This window comes from Microcebus murinus, chromosome 15, assembly GCF_040939455.1.
Source record: "Microcebus murinus isolate Inina chromosome 15, M.murinus_Inina_mat1.0, whole genome shotgun sequence".
Lineage (NCBI taxonomy): Eukaryota > Metazoa > Chordata > Mammalia > Primates > Cheirogaleidae > Microcebus > Microcebus murinus.
Genome location: NC_134118.1, coordinates 28472555 through 28498135, shown reverse-complemented (window position 1 = coordinate 28498135; position 25581 = coordinate 28472555).

Genomic DNA, 25581 nt, shown 5'->3' with positions numbered 1-25581 from the left:
GATCAGAATTTAAGTGATGGCTACTCAGCTACAAATGGCCCAAATCCAGTTCTTCCATCAGTCATCACTAGAAACTTGGAACTTCTTTGTCCCTCGTGTTTCCTCACAAAGGACTGTATAGGTAGGTACACTTAATCCTTGGCCCTATTTTTTTTTTTTTTTTTTTTTTTTGAGACAGAGTCTCGCTTTGTTGCCCAGGCTAGAGTGAGTGCCGTGGCGTCAGCCTAGCTCACAGCAACCTCAAACTCCTGGGCTCAAGCAATCCTCCTGCCTCAGCCTCCCGAGTAGCTGGGACCAGAGGCATGCACCACCATGCCTGGCTAATTTTTTCTATATATATATTAGTTGGCCAATTCATTTCTTTCTGTTTATATTAGAGACGGGGTCTTGCTCAGGCTGCTTTTGAACTCCTGACCTCGAGCAATCCGCCCGCCTCGGCCTCCCAGAGTGCTAGGATTACAGGCGTGAGCCACCTCGCCCGGCCAATCCTTGGCCCTTTAACATACCTATGGCCACTTAGCACCAGATATTTGGCATACTATTTTATGTAATACATCATTATCAGGCACAAGGCATTCTAAAGCATAAGTAACATGTTTATATTACTATTAGCACAGGCAACAGTGGGAAAAACAACTTTTATGGTCTAAAAAGTTAACAAATTTCAATACAAGCAAAGCCATTATTTGGAAGATAATCCTACAGTGTATATTATGAATATGTCTCCATAGTTTACCTGCCCACACATTATTACTATTTTATCTAATGCTAAGTGAAATTAAAGACAAAACTAAGAGTTTAAATTTTTCTTCAGCTTTAGCATGCACATAAGATTTAGCCACACGATATTTTATACATAAATATATCAAACTAAACAAATTAACACTTCATATTTTAGAAATATTAATACAAATATCTTTTTTTTTTTTTTCTTTTTTTTTTTGAGACAGAGTCTCACTTTGTTGCCCAGGCTAGAGTGAGTGCCGTGGCATCAGCCTAGCTCACAGCAACCTCAAACTCCTGGGCTCAAGCGATCCTTCTGTCTCAGCCTCCCAAGTAGCTGGGACTACAGGCATGTGCCACCATGCCCGGCTAATTTTTTCTATATATATTAGTTGGCCAATTAGTTTCTTTCTATTTATAGTAGAGACGGGGTCTCGCTCTTGCTCAGGCTGGTTTCGAACTCCTGACCTCGAGCAATCCGCCCGCCTCGGCCTCCCAGAGAGCTAGGATTACAGGCGTGAGCCACCGTGCCCGGCCAATACAAATATCTTAAACATGCCAGTAGCATATCTACATCTCTGAGCCATGTAATTCCCAAAGTCAATTACCTTAGGATATATTTATCTGAAAAATTTAATCATAGAAACAACAAATTATACTTTGAAATTATGTTAAGTAATGTAAACCATGTACATCTGACAATGAACAAATAATGTATTATATTTTATATACCTAAAATTGCATTTAAAAATCTAATGATACTCCAGAGCTCTTTGAATTAATTAATTCTTACAAATAATTAAATGTGTGAATTTCAAAAGGAGCTCCTCTACCTCTACCTTAGGATTCTGACAGCCCATCTGAAATAAAACTTGACTGGAGTAGGTTACTCTATAGCCAATAGAGTAGTGTTAACATTTACTAGATGCCTGCTGAGAAAAACAACAAAATAATATCTCTATAGCATATTAAAAGCAATTGCATGCAGTTTTGTTCAACTTGTTTTTTATTTAGACAGTGGAAGGGTAGAAAAGACTTTGAAACTTTTTATGATGACAGCTTTAGAGACAAGGGCTAACATTCATATACCTTTGGTTCAGAGAAACATTTATGACCAAAGAGATTTATCACTCAGAACTTTTTTTTAGTACACGCCAAATTAAATTTTAAATTATTTTATCAAAATACATGGCTAGATTCCTGGCCCAGAACAACGATCAAAATGAAAACACAGTTTCATTCAGCTAACGTTTCTATCAAATCCGGGATACAGGATTTTATAATTTAAATAAATATGAATGTAAAATATGCATTTAAATAACTTTCACATTTTAAATAGATTTTGACTTCCAATTTTTAAAATAAAGTGATATGAACCAAGAATTTGTATTCAAATTAAATATTCACTGCCATTTGATGTGATGGAAAAAAAATAGCTGCCCATGAAGTAAGAAACAATTTTTTAGGAAACTGCAAGCTGCGACAGAACACTGCCACCATTAATTCATGATTTTTAATCTTAGCTAAAACTCAGAGCCCAGCCAATATCTACTAGTCCCTAGAACGTTCTCCCCAACTCTCTTCAGTGGCTCTTGCAAATCTTCACCAGTAGAGCTGCCTGTGATCCCCATTTTTCAGCCTCTGATCATTTCTCAGACTTTTTTGAGAAAATGGTCCATTACCTATGAAATTTCACATACACCTCTCACAATCATACTAATTTGACTTCATCATTCTCTCTTTCTTGTGATTTTTTTCCTCACTTAAGGGCCAATCATTCTACATGTGCTCTCAATTTCATTATCTCCTGCCTAGGCAGTGAACTTGCTCCATAAATTGCTTCTCTTCCCTGTATCATCATCCTCACCATCTGCCTCTAGATTTATTCCTTAAACTCAGTACAAAAATATGCTCACATTTTAGTATGGATATTAGAAAATGAATTTTCCTTATACCTGCTTCTAATCCGATATATCTGTCTACCTTTCCATTTAGAGTTATGTTTCTACTTCCTCACCCCACCCTTTTATCAGATCTTAGTCTTTCACAAAAAGCCCTTTTGCCAAAGATATTAATAATGGCCTCATTTCCAGATGCAGAAACTGTACAGTTCTTTTATTAAATTCTCTTCCTGCATTTCCACCATTTTATCCTTGAAATTCCACTTTCCTTAGCTTCTATAATTACCCTTTCTTCTGCTTTTCCAGGAACTCTTTCATAAACATTTTCTTAACCTCTTCCTTTTCTATCTCTTAAATATTAGTATTCCTTAGAGTTTTACTCTTAAACATTTGTACTTTGTCTATAATTCCTTCACAAGTGATCATATTCATACTTGTCACTTTAAAGTTAATTAAATTTTAACCCGTCACTTTAACAATTGTAAGGGTGATTGCTATGCTAGCTATTACTAAACACTTAGAAATTACTAAAACACTAAACTGACACCATTGAATATGTAGAATGCCTGAGCACTGAGTATTCTGTCCCTCCCAACTTCTAGGTGACTAGGAAAAAGAGAGTATAATTGTAAGTTACATAAATTTAAGAGCAATCTGGTGTTGGATAAACTAGGTTCAAATCTTGGATCTGCCATACTGAACCTAAGTGGCTCAGGCAAGTTATTTAATTATTCATTTTTAAATTACCTCATTTGTAAAACGGGCTTGAGGAATAGTATCTGTTATGTTGTGGTGGAGATTATATAGAATAAAATAAGTAATCAATGAAGTTTTTGGTACTTAAATTTTCAAAAAAAAAAAAGCCAAGCTGGTAATGTATTAATCCACAATTTTATCAAGAAAATTTGGCACTTGGCACAATTAGCATTAAGTATGCTGTGAAATTAACAAAGGTGTGTCTTCAACTACACATTGAAAATAGAAGAGGGTAGGAGGAAGAAAGAAAAGGGTAAGTGGAAGCCTGTAGTATTTCACTAAAAGGCTCTAGACTTGGAGATTCCCTTGTCACATGAAAAACAAAATCAGACTTAAAGGACAGACTTTATTTGGAAAGATTATTGAAATAGGAGAAGAGTGACTATTGCAATAGGGAAAATGCTCCAACCATGAGATGTAGAAGCGTCTCAAAGGTCAGGTAGAAAGAGCTTTCCTTTTTATAGGGAGGAGTAAACAAGAACCTAAATGACCAGGTGTTGGGGTGGGACGTACAGGTGGTACGATTGGATAGTTGAGCAGAAAATCTCTTTCTTAGCCGTCAGCCAATTCTTAGGAGAAGAACCCAAGGGTGGGGAGGGTTGTTTTACATTCCAGTACCTGCTTAAGCTCCCAATACTTGCTTAAGTACAAGGCTGGGTCAAAGATTGGGCTCCTGCAAAGAGAGAGGCCTGACTAAAATTTGGTAAAGTCAAGTGAACAGTATTTTGTCCAGATTGATCAGTGGCTACCAGAAGTTCAGACAAGAAGCATCCATGTCTAACCTTGTCCTAGGCTAAACAAGAGGGCCATCCCTGAGTCCTATTTGGGTCATGTGGGATAAGTGTAGTTCTTTGTCTTAAGTCCTTTCCTGGGACATAAAGAGAGAGGAATTTCTGAATCACCACTGCTTTCCAAGAACATAGGACTCAGGTACAGTCCAATATTGTCACTCTCTTCTTGTCATTGGCACTTCCGTACAACTCATTTCATCCCCTGATTAGGGGCTGACCCAGGTACAGTGGGGATTTGGTTTCCTGCTATCACTGGAGAGGTAGTGATAGAAAGAGGACATGAATTTTACAAGAACTTATACAGTTATTATTTTTAAAGTCTTTACCTTCTAAGTGTTAGGACCTGTGTTAGGTGGGGATACTTCAGTTATCTGCCTTCTACAAGGTTCTACCATTATTGCTGTTACTTTTTTGTATTTATTTTCTGTATTCCTCTAATTACTGGAATTGTAACCAGCTCCAAGTAAGCTGAGAAAGAAAACTATAGTAGACAGACCCTACTATGATGTTAGGAATAGACCATTCTGAGAATAGATTTTTCCTGAGGCAAGTGTATCTTCATGCTGATGCTTAGGTAAGAAATAGAGAAATAATGATGGAGTTGATTAAAAAGATTGATGCATATTTTGTAGAAAAAAAAATGAGTTTAGCTTTTAGGCTTTCCTATGATTGATGATAGGTTTCTGCCATATTAATCATTATGGCTTTTTTTTTCTATTTTTCAAAATCAGTTAATTATTTGCACACCTACCCCCCAAATTAATACATATTAGAAATAACTCTTACATTTTGGTGAGTTCATTAGCTAATGTTATCAGTATTCTCATAGAAATGTGATTCCCCATGCTCCAGAAACAAAAATTAAATTCAAAATATTTCGCTTACGTACACAAATAGCTGGATGTTTTCTCCTGGAGAATTTGTTCCTTTAGGTCTCCATGATTCTGTTCTGGCCTGGACTGCTCCTCTCTTGCCAACCACACAGCTGACGTCCTGTGAGTTCTGTCCATCCATCACTTGTGATGGCTGTCATATTTCCTGATTATTCCTGTTTATCTTCTCTTAATTTATTCTTTAACTTTGATGGAGCACATCTTCTAACAGTTCCCTTTCCCTATTCTTTTTGTTGTAGGCTAATAACTATTTTATTTCTCTAGTTAGTAGGAAAAGGAAATGGATACACATGATCAATTCCTATTTTTAACTCTTTTTCACTCATCAATACCATTTTTAAAAGGAATACGAAACCCAGGCCCAAGTGGTAAGACAAATGTTGTGCCTTCTGGTGATTACTTTCATCTGCAGCTTAGAATATAGAAAATCCTACAAATTTAAAGCTAGTCAATTCCATTTTTCAAACATATCTTTTCAAGCTAAGAATAAGAATTATTTGAGGGCCAGTATTTGAGGCAACAAGGAATTTAGGAGTTTCAGCAAGAAGAATGAATGAAATAATTTCTATTGATCATTTCCAAAGGAATGGACATTTTAATTCCAACTACTATAACCCTTGTTTCTATTTACATAGCAAGGCCAGACGGTGGATAAATATGAACTTCAAAAACCTGAAAATGTTATAGATGTATCATTTTGTATCTGAGCTTTATTATTTTCGCATGTTTTTCTTGCCTTGATAAGTAGCAGCATCTTTTTTCCTTTCTTGATCTGTCTTTATTATAATAGATGTGCCCACATCAATGCAGAATATTTCCTGGATGTCAAAATAGAGATTGAAAAGGGAGGCTGGTGTGATAGAGAAAATTGGCATCTTAAAGTATTTCTTAGTTGACTTTACTGAATAACAAAAATAGATAAAATATCAACAATATCAATCCTATCCACTAGCTATTCACATTATCATGAATAAAGGTAACTTAAACACAAGAGCCTTGTCGGTCTGTTTTGCTTCCTTGTGTAGCTTCAGAACTCATCTGAGTCCCTGCCTGGCACATGAAAGGAAGTCAATAAATATTTGTGGCTGAATGAGTACTCTTGTTATTAGATTTCAAAATCTTTGCTGTCATCTGAGGATTCTACCTTATGTTTGCTAATTATCTGTCAAATTCTCTTTATCATTTCTGTATATCTCCAGAATCAGCTTTTCCCCACTAATCTTAAAATCGTGGCTTTGTCCAAAACTAAGTATTATTTCCCAACATATATAAATACTGCTGCTACTACTTGTAACATTCTTAGATAAGAATATTACAACTGATGGATTTACTATTGTTATTTCTATGATGGTAATGATGATAATAACAGTAATGAATATAAAGATGATTAAAAAATCACATTCTTCTTAAACCAGATTCATCTTGCAACCTGCTTAGGTACTTATATGGAGGGATCATTGCATTCAATGAAAGCAAAGCTACTCATTGCTCACTTTGTGTTTTTTCATGTAGACATGCAAATCACCTCAATTTCTTCATTGTCTTCTATTCAAAAGCCTTCTCTACCAGTGGAATAGCTATCACACTTTCTTTCACACTTTTGAGTGGGGGAAAGGCTATATGATTTGAGTTTTTATGCATTTAAGGTCCCAACAGGAATGAGGTAGCACACTAAAGCTGAAATCCCTTGAATGGTGTATATTTACAAAGTGACTAATTACCCTAAAATAAGGGGATGTAAAGAAAGCACAAAAATAGAGAAAAAAAACAGACGTTGACAGTAGCAGAGCTACCACCATCCCTGAGGACTAAGAAATAAAAGGAAGAAGAAAGGGTCAGGTGGCACTTTGAGAGGACCAGAGACTTCAGCTGAAGGATACCGAGAGGCCAAGCAAAACTCTCAGGAAAGGAACCAGAGAAATAAACATCCTCAACTCATCCTCCTCACTCCATCTGACCCCTGCCAGTGCTTATTATTTTAACCCGAACAGAAGCCAGACTGCACAGGAGCTTGTTGATGTTATCAATACAGATCAGGGTCCGATCTGTAGAAGGGGAGATACTGAATATTGAGTGGAAAGGTATCTGGCACAGTGCTCCACCTCTGTTCTCGGCATCCATCCTTATTCTCCATCCTGATTAATCTTGAAGCCCGAGGAGCAGGGCAGCTTGTACTACCATCTGAACTGGTTGCAGGGTCCTTTCTTGCTTTTAGATCCATTCAGAACTGTACCTTTCAGGTCACCTGCTGGGAACAGTGTGACCAAATGTGATCTAGGTATATTTCTTCTGAAACACAAAATGTTCCCCAGGTACTTTGCCACTTTCCTTTATAATGAGATGTTCAAAGTGCATCTTCTCATCCCACACTTTAGAGGAGATAGCAAGCACTGTATTTTGGACTTCTACAAACTTCACTAACAGATCAGGTTTCTATATTTTCCCAGGGTTTTTTTTCAACCCTCTGGCTCACATGGCTTCCTAAGACATAGAGGACACTTGATAATTTCTGGTCACTAGATCCTACTAACACAAAGCCATCAATGGAATGGACCCATGTGATATTTTGTCAATCACATCGTTGATCAGGTGGGTCAGGGTCCCTTCTGGCTATTTTATAAAAGAGAACAAAACAATGGGCATAGCCCTGGTGCAAGACAAAAAATACACAATATTGTCAATGCGGCACACATCAAGACTATTTCTGATTTTGCTTACTCATTGGGATAGAGAAGGACACAATTGACAAATCAATAGCTAAATACCAAGAATCAGGGCTTGTGTTTAGTTGTGACAGTAAAAATAACACATCTTTATTTTTGGTTGTGAATTGTGTCATTATTTGGTTTAGTTCATGATAAACCTACTGAAATTCTCCATGATGTACATGTGTGAGTTCCTTGTTTTTGTTGTGTATTTTTTATTTATGTTGACCAAACAGATATAAGTGAAAATATGTTAGGAATCAATAATCCTTGCATCTCTAGTCTTGATAGTGTTCCTAATCTCTGTCATTATTTCAGGGTTGTGGTATTACTACACTGTTGGTGCACTATCTCTGGTGGTGAGAGTCTGAAAGTTTTAAGTATGTACCACAATAGCCCTCACTTTTAGTCAGATAATCAATTTTGATATTCTGCCAGTTACTAAAAATATCTGTTCCAACTATTCATTCTGGGATTGCGGAAATAACATAAATGACTAACCCCTCACATACTTAGATCCATTTCAACCTTCTCAATTTCCTGAGTTTTCAGGTTCTTCCTGTGTAATATGCCAACATGTCTGGCATGTTGATTTCATTAAGCACAGACTATTGTTGAGTTGAGTCTAAAACTGTTCTGGCACACTTTCATTACCACTCCTACGTACTTGAGCCAATGCATCATATCCTGAATCCCAATTGGGCTCACTTTTGTCAATAAATTTGATTTTTTTTTTTTGAAACTTACACAACTTATCTCTTTGTCAAATACCTATATGTCCTTCAGCTACATATGCCTTTTAGGATTCTGCAAGTACAACTTGATAGTGGGAGGGGGGAGGGGTCTTGTAATTCTCTTAACATACAGGTTATCTCCTCCTGGACCATGACTGAAACCCCTCACTCAGTCCCTGTCGCCCATGTTGGAATGAAACTCAAGTACAGCCCTATAGAAAATGTAAAATGATGAAGGTGGGTCCTGTGAGAATTGGTATCAGCTTGGGGAGCCGTTGACCCAGAAGAGACTTAATGCAGACGTGAACTGGGACCCCTTAGATATGGGGATGGTTTGCCACCTATAAGATGAGCACTTAAGGTAAATACTCCTACTAGCCAGTATTTCAGGACCTGCTCTTTCCCCATCAGGGTCATTACTTTACTGTAATACATTTATTAGGCTAAAGTGTCTAACTTGTGTATGACTTTGAGAACTTTACAATTCTAAGCTTGATTTTCAGCTATATTTACCCTGTAACTATAAGAAATGAAATATTTCAAAATTACTATGGAGAACTTTTGGCTTTTCACATATGCTCTTAATTTTAGCCATAGTTTTTAATTTTTCTTTGTTTTTCTATGTATGCTGTCTAGGTTGTTAAGAAGTAGCCAAGTAATTCCACAATTACTATAAGCTTTTCTGTTACATGTATGCTGGGGAGCCCTAAGACCACCCTCTGTTTCAATGATTTACTAGGAGAACTGCAGGACTTGAATATAGTAGTATTCATCATATGATTTATTGCAATAAAAGGGTACAAAGCAAAATAAGCAGAGAGAAAGGCACAATGGGTAAAGAACAGAGGAAACCAGGCACAAGCTTCCAAGAGTGCTTTGCCAGTGGAGTCGCACAGGAACTGCTTGATTCCTCCAGCAAGGAGTCGTGATAACAAGGATAAAATGTCCACCAGGGAGCTCATTAGAGATTCAGGCACCAGGGTGTTTACTGTAGGCTAGACATGGAGGTATTTGCTACCTGGGATGTACAATTTCAGACTATCAAAGAAAAGCAAGTGTTAAACATAAAATACATTATTTGTATAAAGAGTTTAGGCATAGTGAGATACTCTTGGTAGTTCCTCAAATGGTCAGAACCATTTCTCAAATCCAAATAACCAATCTCCAGCCAAGAGCTAATCCTGCAAGCGGGCTTATTAAGGACAGCGGTCTTGAGCCCGTTATGATTTCTCCCTTCTGTGCTTCAGAGTAACTAAGTGCCACAGCCACTTTCTTTTCTAAGACCTTGTTTTCTGCATGCACTTTATCCCATGTCCCTCTGGTGACAATTTGAAGAATTGTGATTTTTTTTTTTTTTTTTTTACATTCTATGAATTACCTGTGTCTCATTTTGCCCTGGCAAGGAAGTCATCCATGTGCTCCTTAATTATGAGACAAACAGCTCTAGACTCTTATTTTAAAGACCTGTTTCTTGACATCACTTCTAGTAATAATTACCATGTCAGTCAGAAACTCATCAGGAAAATAAATGGAATAATTAAAATTGAGATATATGAAGAGGGAGGTATTTGCAAAAAGCATAATCACAGAGGTTACAGTAGGGAAACCATAAAGGATTGTGCAGAAACACAGAAGTAGTAGCTGCAGAGATATCAACACTCTAGGCACTAGAGAACAATAGAAGAAGTGCTGGACCGGCAATGTTAGGAGGAGCAGCGGCCTTCTGCTGAGGGATGAAGCCAGCCAAGGGCAACCTTGCAAAATGAAAACTAGGAAGATAAATACCTTCATTCTCAAATAAACTCATTCTCCTATGTCTCTTAAATGTCTCACAATAATCTCCAGTGGCCATGCCCAATCAGAAGCCAGAAGCCAGAATGCCTGGCATCTCATTGATATAATCAATTTAGGTCAGTATTCTAGAGCTGAAGACAATTTGGAATAGGGTAAAAAGTTTGACCTGGAAGGGCAAATAGAATATATTTGGCACAGTTTATAATCCAATTCCCATTTGCCAAGAATTCTGTATCCATTGATTCAAATGTTTTCTGACATCTCACCTCCTCAAAGAATAATTCTAAAAATGAATTACAAGTAATGAGTTTCCTTTCTCCTTCCTGTCTGAATAGTCAACTCGTATAGCTTGCCACCCATCAGTTTGGCCAGAATGAACCATAAACACTTATGTATTTTTATGTTTCTCACCATTATATTTTCCCATGATTTTTACTTTTTCAGTGTCTGAATGCCTTTTTTTTTTTGAGACAGGGTCTCACTCTGTTACCCAGGCTAGAGTGCAGTGGTGTCAGCATAGTTTACAGCAACCTCAAACTCCTGGGATCAAGCAGTTCTAACTCAGCCTCCTGAGTAGCTGGGACGATAGGAGACTATGACTACACCTGTTTCTTTAAATATTTTGTACAGATGGGATCTTACTCTTGATCAGGGTGGTCTCAAACTCCTGATTTCAAGCAATCCTCCTCCCTCAGGCTCCCAGAGTGCTGGGATTACAGGTGTGAGGCACTGTGCCCAGCCAACTGAATGCCCTTAATATTAATCTGTTCACTTCATATTGTATAAAACACAACATGTTTTAAAAGCCAATTTACAAATGCCATATGTATTTTGTTAACTCAATGAGTGAAATGTATAGCTCAGCATTCTATACATGTAAATATGACATGAATGTATTTTCTTTCATTGTTAAAATCTGGCCCAGTAAAATATTTAGTGGAGGAAAAGGAGCATTTGTTTATAAGTCAATTTACTGGGTCTAATCAGTTCTGCTGCTTACTGGAAACATATCTTGATGAAGGAAACTTCTCTATTTCAGTGTTCTCACTCACAATCTGAAGAGCTTGGATGCAGTTATCTCTAGGATCTCTTCCAGGTTTAAAATTCATTTGTTGATTTCAGTACAAATTGTTGTTAGCCTTCCCCTCGTTCTTCTATCGAATATATGGAGTACTTTCAAGAGGATATAGAATTTCTATGCCAGGTATTTTAGAGATGTGAAGTGTTCTTCTGAGAGACAAATTGTCCACTATCAGCTTCTTGATACAGTTCTCCTGTTTAAGTGTTAGAATTATAAACTGAACATGTCTTTAGATTGGCCTTTGCTCATGATTACATTATAATGATTTATCAAGTCACATTTTAGTGGTAAAACTGTTCACTTGTATGAAACTTACTATGCCAATTTTCATATAGTACTTTTTTTGCATCTGAGGTATGCACTCAACTTTTTAGACTATTAACACTTCAAATGATATATATCAAGATACCAAATTTCATAGTTTATAAAATAATTTTTGTCTATATACAATTAGTTGCTATTTCCAACTGAAATAGAAGTAAACATTATATTTTGTCTCTGTATATATTTTTTACGGTTTTATTACTTGAAGAATAAATTATATACCATACAATACATCAGAGCCCAGGACTGGTTCAACCCACTCCTGATGGCAATAAACATTGTAAAGGATTTTGACTGGCAATATCATGACTACATTTCTACTTTAAAAACATTACTTTAGCTTCTCTGAAAAAATATTATTTTAAGAAGCCAAGGTTAGAAACTGAGACTTTAGTTAGGAGGCTATTCCAGTAGTTCCAGTGAGTCATGAAGACATCCTGGCTTGAGGATGTGACTGTAGGAGTGGAATTGAGGAGATGTTTTCAATAAATGAGAAGGTAAAATTGGCAGGACGTGCTGATTCATTGGATACTAGAAGGTGAAAAAAAGAGAAAAGACAAGATTAACTCTTGGAAAATTAACTTGAGCTCCTAGGTAGATGAAATATAGGCAGCAGAAACAGTACAGGTTAAAAATATTGAATAGGTGTGGGTGGAGACATGAATTAAGCTTTGAATATACTTCATCATGATGTGATGGTCATGTGATATTCAAGAGAGCTTAATAAATGTGTCTCGTTCAAAGAGGTAGATATAAAAATCATCAATAGTTAGATATAACTGAAACATTGGAAATAATTGTGGTGTAAGTTTCCATACCCCATCACTTTAAGAGAGTGGTTTAAGGGCATGATTTCTGGCACTGGAATGACTAGATTTGAATCTTGATCCAGATTTATCATCTGAATTATATTGAACAACTTTATTCACTCCTCTGAGCTTCAGTATCCTCATTTTTAAAATGGGAATAATGATAGTGAATACCTTATGGAGATGCTGAGAGGATTTAATTACTTAAAATACGTTAAGTACATAGACGGATGCTTGGCAGAAAAAAAAATAAACACCCAATAAATGTTAGATCATCATTATCTTATCCTAGAGAGGAAGTAATGAATGGGAAGAAGTACAGGAGGACAGAGTACTTCACCATTTAGTAATCATTTAGAAAAGAAAAACAAAGATAGTGAAGAGCACCCACAAAGCATGGTATGAGCCAAGGGAGGAAGGCTGGTGAAAAGACATGAACAGTTGGAAGATCAGGCCACATGAGAACTGCGAGGATGTCCACTAGACTTAATAGAATGAAGGTAACTTTTTACCACAAGTCCATTTAAGCGGAATAATGAGAGCAAAAATCCATTGGTCATGTCTGAGTAGCTAACAGAAGATAACAAAATGGAGAGTATATAAAACTCTTTCAGAAAGTTATCTGTGAAAGGCAGATAGCTGGAATGACAGTAGGATAGGCAATAGGCTTAAATACAGATAGAAATGTTCTAATAAAAATACCCTAATGGAGAGATTAAAGACAGGGAAAATGGAGGGTCATGGAAAGATAATCAATAGTCAACGTTTCTGAAATAGAAAAGTGAGACTAACACATAATAGGGAGATTATAGGCTTTAGCTGGAAAGAAGTATAACTCCCTCAGAGTACCAGAAGAATAAAGAAGTTAATATTTAGGATTTCTTAATAGATTTGGTTATGATAAAATGAGGTCTTTTTTTTTTCTCACTGAAATAGATGGCAAAAATATCACCAAGGTTTGCAGTTTGAGAATACAAGGAAAATTTGTTATAATAAATACAGAGAGTAGAAATGAGAACTAATTAGAGGTATCTAGTTGATTATGAAACAATATCAAGTGCAGTTCTGAAACTAATGACCATGAATTTATGTTGGCACCAGTGTGCTCTAACGTATAAGATTCTCTAGTCTTTTTTTTTTTTGAGACAGAGTCTCACTTTGTTGCCCAGGCTAGAGTGAGTGCCGTGGCATCAGCCTGGCTCACAGCAACCTCAATCTCTGGGACTCAGCGATCCTACTGCCTCAGCCTCCTGAGTAGCTGGGACTACAGGCATGCGCCACCATGCCCGGCTAATTTTTTGTATATATATTTTTAGTTGGTCAATTAATTTATTTCTATTTTTGGTAGAGACGAGTTCTCGCTCAGGCTGGTTTCGAACTCCTGACCTCGAGCAATCCGCCCGCCTCGGCCTCCCAAAGTGCTAGGATTACAGGCGTGAGCCACCACGCCCGGCCTAGATTCTCTAGTCTTACTTAGCCATTTTGGTACAGATATGGATAAGGTGCTCGATTTTATTAGGCAGCAGTTGATATTTTTCTGGTAAGCATTAAAATAATAACATAAACTTAGGGAATTTATGTATAGACATTAATTCATGGAATCTAATCTGTATTGGAAGGAAAGTGATACAAGGGAAGTTCTGATGGGTAGGAAGAAAAATAAGAGTCAATAGGCTGGCCTTCTCCATGAGTTCAAATGATGGAGATAATAGATCTAATAAGTGAATAATCTAGAAACACAGTATGTTGCATTAAGACAGTGAGATTCAAGGTTATTGGTCTGAGAAGACTAATAGGTTTAAATGACAGAACAATACTGGATATAGTTATGAGGTCAAGGGCTGTGTTAGGAGTGAAGATTTTCTTCATCAATTCAGCCCTTGTGGATTTCAGCTCTTTATCACTCACTTATCTGGGTGATCAAAAGCTGAAATACTTTGAGTAGATATAGTCATTCTTGGAACACAGCTAGTGGAGGTAAAGTGGGAAGATTATTGTAGTTAAGAGGAATTGGGAAACCAGTGTGAAGAGTAGGTCTTCTATGGATTTTTGTAGTCCAAGGTGACAGTAGGACTTGAAAGTAAAAGGAAGAAATCTACACAGATTCCACAGCATCCATGAAGAAAGATGAGTGACTCTGTGCTTCTCTGTATTGCAGAAACAATGATGGGTAGAAATGAATTTCTCAAGTAAGAAATGATTTTATTTTATTGAGACAAACACCAACCTGTCCTCCCCATATAGAGGTAGTTAGGCTGTTATTTGATTTTTATTTAGTGCACATTTGCACAACACAGTGTCTCACTAACTCTTCTAAGCACTTAAGAAATATTAATGTATTTAATTCTCATAACACTAAGAGGACTACTTTCATACACTCTTAATAGATGAGGCCAATAAAGTTGAGTAAATTGTCCAAAGTTATACATAAACATAGTAAAATAGGGGAAATGAGATTCAGTCTAGTTGGGGGAAGAGGGAGTAGGGAGAGAGGAAGGAAGAGAAGAGGAAAGAGAGAGAGAGGGAGAAGTGATATCTTAATTAGGCTTCCAGGGTTGTGAAAGTTGGAGGAGAAGCCAATTGTATATATGGCTAGTGTAAACATGGAATGATTAGAAACATGGTGAAAAAGACAGACACAAAGAAAGATTATGAAAGAAAACAGAAGTGGAAGTTTGGAGTTGGAGGAGTAGTGTTATACTGAGAGTGAGAGTGAAAAGGAGGTCCGGATGCGGTGGCTCACGCCTGTGATCCTAGCACTCTGGAAAGGCTGAGGCGGGAGGATTGCTTGAGCTCAGGAGTTTGAGGCCAGCCTGAGCAAGAATGAAACCCCATCTCTACTATAAATAGAAAGAAATTAGCCAAACAACTAAAAATAGAAAAAATTAGCCAGACATGGCGGCGCATGCCTGTAGTCCCAGCTACTCAGGAGGCTGAGGCAGGAGGATTGCTTGAGCCCAGGAGTTTGAGGTTGCTGTGAACTAGGCTGATGCCATGGCACTATATAGCCTGGGCAACACAATGAGACTCTGTCTTAGAAAAAAAACAAGAGAGTGAAAAGGAGGACAAGTAATGGAAGTGTCGCCAAGATAAATAGCGAATAAGGCACTGTAAATTGTGTTTGAACAATCTTTTGATGGAAAATGAAAGCTCAACACACAGGTTTGTGCTGTGACCTGAAGAAGATTTTGGAGTTGTATGTTTGGTTGGGGCTGAGGCAAATGTTATTTTTTCTTAAACAAGAATGGCATGTCCTTGTTTATGGGGCATCAGTGAAGAATTTCCTTAATGAAGGATGTGTGGGACCCAGTTTTTCACAGGTACTTGAGGCCTTCACCTTTGCATAAGGAGTTGGGGGTTGGATGAGACTTTGATTTCCTTTTTATATACTATATGATTCCTCGTTATGTATATTTCAAATATTGGTATGACAAAACTATAAACTATTTACCTCTAGGTAGATAAATCAACATGATAAAAGAAAAAAGTGAGAAAATGATGAATCAAATGTTAAAAAAGTGATTTTTGAGGACAAAGGAGGGTATTGTAATTTTAAAAGGTTATATAGAAAGACACACATACCCTTAATAGTGTATACACAGATGTTTGGTTTATAATATTTTATTAGGCTGTGCATATTGTTTTATGTTCTTCTTTTATATATGTAGGGGTTATTGTTGCAATGGACTGGACTAGACTTTTTTCAGTGTATGTTTCCATATAGAAATTGTATATGGTTATATATTCCTTCATGAAATAATAATTCTGTACCCAGAGTTGCAGAAAGGTTTGTACTCTTTAAGTTACAATTTTCATAATTTATGAAGATGTTCATTATAGCGTCATTTATAACAGAAAAAAACTAGTAGAATGTAACAACCAACAGTAGCTGACTAGTTACAAAAATTATGATAATCAGCTTTATGGAAAATTATGCTGTCATTCAAATAATCACAATTATGTAGTAACATGAAAACCAATTATGATACTAATATTAAATAAAAAGGAAATAGATATTATAATTGGAAACATGCAAAAGTACATATAAATATAGGAAAACTCTAAAATAATATACAATAATAAAGCAAGTTTTATGGGATTGAATAATTTTGGAATAATTTTTTTCTATTTTCCAGACTTTCTATAAGTTTGATATGTTTTATTAAAAATTAAATGAGGACTTCTGGGCAGATATCCAAAGGAAATGAAATCAATATGTTGAAGACATATATGCAATCCCATGTCCATTGCAGTACTATTCACATTTGACAAACTTAGAATTAATCTAGGTGTCCAGCAGCAGATGAATAGTTAAAGAAAACATGGTACATATACACATAATGAAATACTATTCAGTCTTAAATAATAGGAAATCCTGTCATTTGTGACAATATGGATGAACTTAGAAGATATTATGCTAAATGAAATAAGCCAGACTCTAAAAAACAAGTACTGCGTGATCTCAGTTTTATGTGGAACCATTTATGTCAAAATGATAGAGGCAGAGAGTATAATGGTGGTTACCACGCACTAGAGTGTGGGGATAGAATGAGGAGATGTTGGCCTAAGAGTATAAAGGTTTGGTTAGACAAGATAAATAAATAATATCTATTGTAGAGCATAGTGACTGTAGTTCACAGTAATGAATTGTATACTTGAAAAGTGCAGAGATTTCAAATGTTCTCACAATGAAGTGATAAGTATGTGAAATGATAGAACTAGTTTAATCCAATCATTTCACAATATAGACATATCAAAACATCAGGTTGCACACCATAAATATAAACAATTTTCATTTATCAATTTAAAAAAAATTAAATAGGGAAATTAGTATGATCATAAACTCATTGCTCCAGTGTGTAGAAGCAGCTAACTTCCTAGTAAAGAAGGGCTGATGAAAGAATTCACCACATTCTGGGTCTGCACTTGAATTTCTACAACTGACACATTCTGGCTTCAGACTCCATGCATGGCCCCCTGTCAGCCTCCACCTAGAGGCTTTGGTGAGATTGTGATACCAGTGAGGGCTACACCCTACAAGTGCACTTCTAATCATGAAACAGCATGGGACATACATCTCAGAATCCAACAAGTTGTCTGTCTTTCCTGTGGCTTCTGTTCCTGGAGTTTTTAATAGCACCAACTCTGGTTTAGACTTGAAGGATCTAAATCCAAGTGATCTGTCCAGTCATCCTGTCTGTGCCATAAAGACTAAGAAACTGTCACAGCCAGGAGGAGCCAAAGACCCATGGTGTCCCAGACTCAGACATCTGTCATGGTTTCTTAGGATGATTTGGCTTAACTGGGCAGCTCTTGCTTGGGGTCTTTTAGGCAAGTGCAGTCACATGGAGGATGGGGTTGGAGTCATTTGAATGCTTGGCTCGACTGACTGTACAAGATGGCTTCTCCACTCACATGCCTGGGATAGCTGGCTACCTTGGGCTTCCTTATAGCATGGCGGTTTTGTCTCTGGGAATTCAGATCCCTTACCAGGTGGTTAGCTTTCCCTAGACCAAGCCTATAAAAGATCATAGTAGAAGTTCTGCATGTTATTTTTCCAAACAAAAATAATTTTAGAACAAAAAATGCAATATATCCTAAAAATTACATATTTGTTTTCCATTATAAGAGTTTGTGTTCCATGAGTATGGAAACCACTTTGTTCAGCATTGTATACTCTATGCCCAGAACTTAGCATATGTTTAATATTTTTATAGAATAAAGGAACCAGTGGAAATACTGGCAAATAATAAAAATTGTGTTCCCCTAAAAACTTAGTATGCATTATTTATTAAAGATAAAATTTGCAGAAGATTTTAGAAATTAAAAATCAAAGTAGCTTTGTAATTAACTTCATAGTTGAAGAAAGTGAAGATATAAAATTGTGGCATTCACAGTATTGAGAGAAAATCTTCCATAGATCTCAGATGTCTGCATGTCTTATCAAGTAGAAGCACTACCTTCTAAAAGATGTTTGCCTTCTTTCAGAGCAAAGGGGAAGTTTGCTGACTGCTCATTGTGAAATATTTGAATTCTCCAAACTCAAGATGCCTCTTGTGAAATGCAAACTGCTGTATTAGCAGGTTCTATCTGGACCTCTTTGTATTGCCCTGTGTGTACTGGAACTCAGGTAACTGACACACATGCTGATATTCCGTCTGTTGCCATTACCATGAATAATGTAGTATCTTTTGTCTCTATAGGAGGAGTCTTGTGTCTTCTGCATCATCCATGATAGTATAGCCAGCTCACTTGTTAGCTTTCAAGTAAAGTAAAATGTCAGACTTTTCAAAGTTTTTGACACATGGATGTTATTGTAGGGAACTGCTAGAACACAAAATATCTGAGTGGGACAGATCTATACCTATTGCTTATTTTTTTTTATTTCAGCATATTATGGGGGTACAGATTTTAAGGTTTCAATAAATGCCCATTTCCCCCCTTCCCCCCAAAAGTCTGAGTCTCCATCATGACCATCCCCCAGATCCTATTGCTTATTTTAATATGCACATTAAATACTAAACCACTAGAAGTCCTAATGGCTTATTTTAGTAAATAACTGTACTTACTATTTCTAAGGAAATGTTTTAAGTTGTCACATTAAAAATGACCTTCACTTTACCCTCAAACAAGTGTTTTAAATAAAATAGAATAAAAAAGGTGAAAATGGAAATATTTCTCATTAATTTTCCTATTTATTTATGAACAGTGAGTGTCAGATATTTTCCTCAAATATTGGGTATGTTTTAATAGTTATTGAAAAAGGATTCCAGAATTTTATATCTTAAATGAAGTCCTGAAAAACAATGCAGCACCCCACCCTTATCTGACATTTCACTTTCCACTTTTTCAGTTACCTCTGGTCAACTGCAGTCTAAAAATAAGTGAGTACAGTACAATAACATATTTTCAGAAGGAGAGAGACACATAGAGAAAGAGAGAGAGACCACATTCACATAACTTTTATTACAGTGTAGTGTAATATTTGTTCTATATTATTATTAGTTATTGTTTTTAATCTCTCATGCCTAATTTATAAATTTGATCATAGATATATCTATGTATGTGCATACATACATATGAAAAAACATATTATATAATGGGGTTCAGTATTATTCACGGTTTTGGGCATCCACTGAGGGTCTTGGAACATATCCCCTGCAGATAAGAGGGGACCACTGTATTTCTCTACGCATAGTAGGCTAAGATTGTATTCATAGTGAATGTTTCACAAAATATGTCAAAGCTAAATGTATTCTACAGGACATTACACAGCAAGTATTTTGGACATGGAAATGTTAAGAACAACAGGAAGCCAAAATGCAAAGGTTTTATCATACTTTCCAAAAAGAAAATAAATATAAATGTTACTTAGAACTACTTAAAACTGTCAGAATAACTTTCATAAAGTTATTATTATGGATGCTTCCATTTTACTCAGTAGCATTAAATACTCAGTATCTAGTTAATTCTAGCTATTGCCAATGGGATGTTTTTTAAATGCCATTTTAAATTTTTAAAAATTTTGTTTGATGGCCTATTAGTCGCATGTCATAACACGTTCTAAGAAAAGTCACTAAAAATGAGAGTGCTACTTATATGCCAGTGCTTTACACACTTTATGCCACTTAATTTCCCAACCTGCGTAATACTATTAGGCACTATGAGGTAGGTATTATGACATAGTCACATCCTTAAATCATATTTTTTTCAAAGCACATTTTTTTATAACACATATGGCTCATTATCACAATGGGCTAGAGACTTTTGCTAATAACTCCAAGCTCATGTAACTGCCTTCAGGTTGGTCAGGGGCTGCTGTACTCCATGGTCAGCCAGTTCTCTCAAATGCATGCACTTGTTACGAAGGTATCAGAAGAGAAAATGATTACATTGTCATTACTGGGAAAGCTACCCATATGCCCTATAACCTTGAGATGGTATGGTTACCTACATTCCTGAAGGATGGCACTGTTCTTTTAAGCTCTAAGACATGGATTCTTTTCACATAAGTGGACCTTTCATTGGCAGGTGTTTTATGTTATTAAATTATATCACCACTTTTTTCTCTATATGTGATTTCATCATAATCACAATTGTTAATTATTGAGAAGACTGACGTGATAGACACTTTGTTAGGTGCTTCCAGACCTTGTCTCATTTAATACTCACATTAAAGCTTATGATGGCCGGGAGCGGTGGCTCAGGCCTGTAATCCTAGCATTCTGAGAGGCCGAGGTGGACGGATTGCTCGAGGTCAGGAGTTCGAAACTAGCCTGAGCAAGAGCGAGACCCCGTCTCTAGTATAAATAGAAAGAAATTAATTGGCCAACTAATATATATAGAAAAAATTAGCCAGGCAGAGTGGTGCATGCCTGTAGTCCCAGCTACTCAGAAGGCTGAGGCAGGAAGATTGCTTGAGCCCAGGAGTTTGAAGTTGCTGTGAGCTAGGCTGACACCACGGCACTCACTCTAGCCTGGGCAACAAAGCAAGACTCTGTCTCAAAAAATAAATAAATAAATAAATAAATAAATAAATAAATAAATAAATAAAACTTATGAGATAGGTACTAATATCCTCATTTTATAAACTATTAAACGAAAGCTTAGAAAGATGATGTGTTGTTCCCAAGCCCATATGCTTGTCTAGTGAGTATCAAAGCAGGTTAAAATGTATACCTTTTAAACCCAAAGAGCAGCTTCTTTGTTAATATGTTTCATGGAAGAACCAAAATTATTAGACTTACATTTATTTATCAAATATTAATGAGGTATGTAAATACCTGCCAGATTATGATCTAGTCATTGGTATTTCAGTAGTAAACAATCCAAACAAGGTTTCTGCCCTCTTAGAATGTACATGTGGGAGACAAATACACATAAATAAAAGTGTAACTTTAGGTAGTGGTTAGGGCTATACTTTAGTTACCGCTTGCTGCAAAACGAACCACTCCAAAACTAAGGGTCTTAAAACAACAATTCTTTTTCCTTTTTTTTTTTCTTTTTTTTTTTTTTGGTCATGATTTTGTGCTGGGTGTACTAGACTACATGATTTTGTGCTGGTTTTGCTAGTCTTCATGGGCTCACTCCTGGGGCTGGCCCCGTACCGACATAACTGGGCCTTGGTAGGGCCTGTCGACTAGATCTGCCTCTTCACGCAGCCCCTTCCTAATCAGCAGTCTAGTCCAGGCACCATTACTTAGAGATGGAACAAGAGGAGAAAAGCAGAAATCTGTGAGTCTGGTTAGTAGCTCCTGAGATACTTTATCCAGTCTTCCTACAGTGACACTAAAAATGCTTTTTAGAAGACTCAAAACACAACAAATACTGATCAATAGACAAATATTACTAGAATCTTGGAGGAAAATAAGTGTGATGATATTCGACTGAAATCGTAAGCAATAGCCTACCATGCATGCTATATACAGCCAGGGATATGTGAATGCATCTTCCTAAGAGTCAATGAAAAGGACATTTTTCTCCTTTCTCTGTCTCACCCTCCCACAATTTGTCTCATTTCAAAAACACAAAGTTTAGTGACCTTCTAATGCAGAATGCTGATTTGTAAAATAATCAGATAGTTTCTCCTGCAAGTTTATTACCCTTTGCCTTTCTAAGTCTAATTAAACATTACAATTTCATGAAAGCTACTGGGTAGAAATCAATGCAAGAAATCAACCAGCAGGGACTGACTGCATCCAGGACATGACGACACCACAGGTAAAACACTGTGGATGGGGGTTCAGGAAGGCAGTGAGAAATGGGGTGTGTAGTTCCACATTCACTAGAGCTCTTCCCAGTCTTAGTGGACCAAGCAGGGTAGCCTGGAAAGGATCCCAGCAAAGATTTTGTAGATGAAAGCCTGCCCAACAGTATGAATCAAGACACAATTGACCATTCAGCTGCTCACTTGAGGACACTCTATAAGCATGCATGTGGATGAAGGATGGTGACAAAAGGCAACATTCTATTGAAAGAAGAGACCAGTACTCAATACCTTAAACAACAAAAACAGACACAAAACTTTCTTACCTAAGTAAGGGAGAGATGTGATTATTTGGCACATTCTTTGCAATACTTGCCCTGTCTTGCATCAGACATCCAGGCCAAATGTATGTTGCCATAAATTTTTATGACTCAGAGAATGATATTGTATTGTTGTGGCCTTAGCAGAGTAAAAGAAGGAGGATGCTAAATTTTTAATAGAAAATGCTGGAAGAAAACTTCTGCAAAAGGAATGTCTTGAGGGTTGATTATGCTTAAATCCTTCCTGTGTTGGTGAAATGATAAAAAATGAATTTTGTCTCTGAATAAAATGTGACTCATACAGAGTTTTAGAAAGCCCTCATATTCTGTTATATTTTTTGATTACTCAAAAAACCTGCAAAAAGTACCCTAATCAGAGCCCCCCCAACATACACACACACACACACACACACACACACACACAAAATAAAGCAGTGTGGGCATTTGTCTTTTAATTTTGATTGGAAACTGAACTTAATTGGATTTGGCAGTTTCTAGGAAAATAAGAATTTTTGCACAATTTTGAATAGATGATCTGAATAAATAGTCTTTTTGACAAAAAGGGTGAGAAGTTTATAAATGTTATGAACCACTGTCATTTAGTTGATAATATAGTCAGAAATGTTAATTAGACATTTTATATAAATATTATTTTAAATTTGTATTTACTTTTTGAATTCAGTTTCATTGAAGATAATTTTTTTTTTTTTTTTTTTTTTTTTTTTTTTTTTTTTTTTTGAGACAGAGTCTCACTTTTTGTTGCCCAGGCTAGAGTGAGTGCCATGGCGTCAGCCTAGCTCACAGCAACCTCAAACTCCTGGGCTCAAGCGATCCTCCTGCCTCAGCCTCCCAAGTAGCTGGGACTACAGGCATGTGCCACCATGCCCGGCTAATTTTTTGTATATAGGTTTTTAGTTGGTCAATTAATTTCTTTCTATTTTTAGTAGAGACGGGGTCTCGCTCAGGATGGTTTCGAACTCCCAACCTCGAGCAATCCGCCCGCCTCGGCCTCCCAGAGTGCTAGGATTACAGGCGTGAGCCACTGCGCCCGGCCTGAAGATAAATTTTTATTGTTAAATTACATTATGATCTGGAAATGTTCACTTTTAAACATAATCAGATATTTCTTATTATCTTCTGTTTTGAAGATATATACTATAACAGAACATAATATAGTGGGATAAGCATGAAGTGTTTCATCTCTGTAAGCTATGTGTAACCCTTGAAACATGTTTAAAATTGAATTTACTTAGAAATGCTTAAGAATTATTTTTGTGTTATTTGTTGTGTTTTTATTTATTTTTTAAATAAACAAAAGTATGCATATAATTATGGCATGCAGCATGTTTTCATATACATATACATCGTGGAATGGCTAAATCATGATAATTTACATATGTGTTACCTTGCATACTTCTCATTTTTTTGTGTGGTTAGAACACTTAAAATCTACTCTCTTAGCATTTTTCAAATATACATTTGTATCAACTATGGTCATCCTGCCATTATAAGAAACCTACAAAATGGATTCCTCCTATCTAATTGAAAATTTGTATACTTTGACCAATATCTCCCCAATCGCTGCATCCTGCAGCCACTGGTAACTGTCATCCCACTCTCTGCTTCTATGAAGTTGACGTTTTTAGATTCTACATATATGTGAGATCATACAGTACTTGTGTTTCTGTGCCTGGCTTATTTCACTTACCATAATGTTTTCCAAGTTCATCTATGTTGTAAAAATGACAAAATTTTCTCTTTTTTTTAAAGGCTAAGTCTTATTCCATTGTGTACATACACCATATTTTTTTTAACCCATCATCCATTGATGAGCACTTAGGTTGATTCTATATGTTGGCTATGGTGAAAAATGCTGCAATGAATATTCTCCTCCTCCTTCCCACCCTGCCCACAGCCATAGATGTAGTTGTGGCAGCTCCTGCAAGAAACTATTCAGCTGGAGCTCTCAGGAGAAGCTATTTCCACTCTGTCAGTGTGCCTACCACACCCAGGCTTCCACAGAGAGTGGGGCTCACATCTTTCCCCTTAAAGACTTGCAGCAGGCCAAGAGCTGCTCAGACTGTGAGCTCCCTGCCCACTGCCCCCTGCAGTGCTGCCCACCTGGCTGCTCCAGCACAGCAGGACATACCCTGAAACAGGGGGACATTAAGCCTACTTGAGCACCCCATAGGCAACTTGGGACCAGCATGCTTCTCCCTGGCATAGTCAGGAATTGAACTTGGGAGATCAGAGGACAGACCTGTAGGTTGGATTCTGTATCCCGAAGACTCAATCATGGGGGCAAGGAGGAGAGATTTGTGAACCAGTCTTGGGAGGTAAGGGAGCCCATATGGGCAGGACTAAAAAGAGTGCATTGTGAGTCCAAGTCATAGTACACATGCAAAGTATCCCTCTTCACACAGGACAGTCACACTTTTGGTCCAGGGCAGGATTCTGGACAGGGAAAGCTCCCAACCTGCAGGGACATTGATGGTGAGTTCAGCTAGTTTGGGCAGCTGCTTGTGGCCAGACACAGAGGGGGATCCATGAGGCAGCAGAAAAGGGAGAGGAATAAAACCCACTCCAGTATGTCAGACTGTAAGTCCCAGACGGACCTTCCCCTGCATGCAGACTTTTTTGGTGCAGCCACTTCTGCCCCTCCCTAGTGGCTTCTTCCAGCAGCCTGGGAGCTGACAGTCAACCCGTGCTAAAACAGCACTTACATCTGCCTTTGTGGAGACTGAACACAGGTTCAGCCCACCCAGCCCCACCAGCCTCACTACTCCACCTGCCTTGGCTGTGGTAGAGAATAGAGTCTCCTGGAAGCTTCAGGGCCCTGCGTACAACCTGGAACATCTAAGTTCTCTTGATAGGCTAGAGCTGGTCACAGGTCCCAGAAAACACCACTGCAGGTGGCTCTTTTCTACAATGAACACCTACTTGCAGGGAGGAAAACATATACAGCGTTTTCTAATTCAATCACACTGGGCATGACTGACTCTTACCCACAAGGGCCACCTACTGACTTAGAGATTAAACTGGGC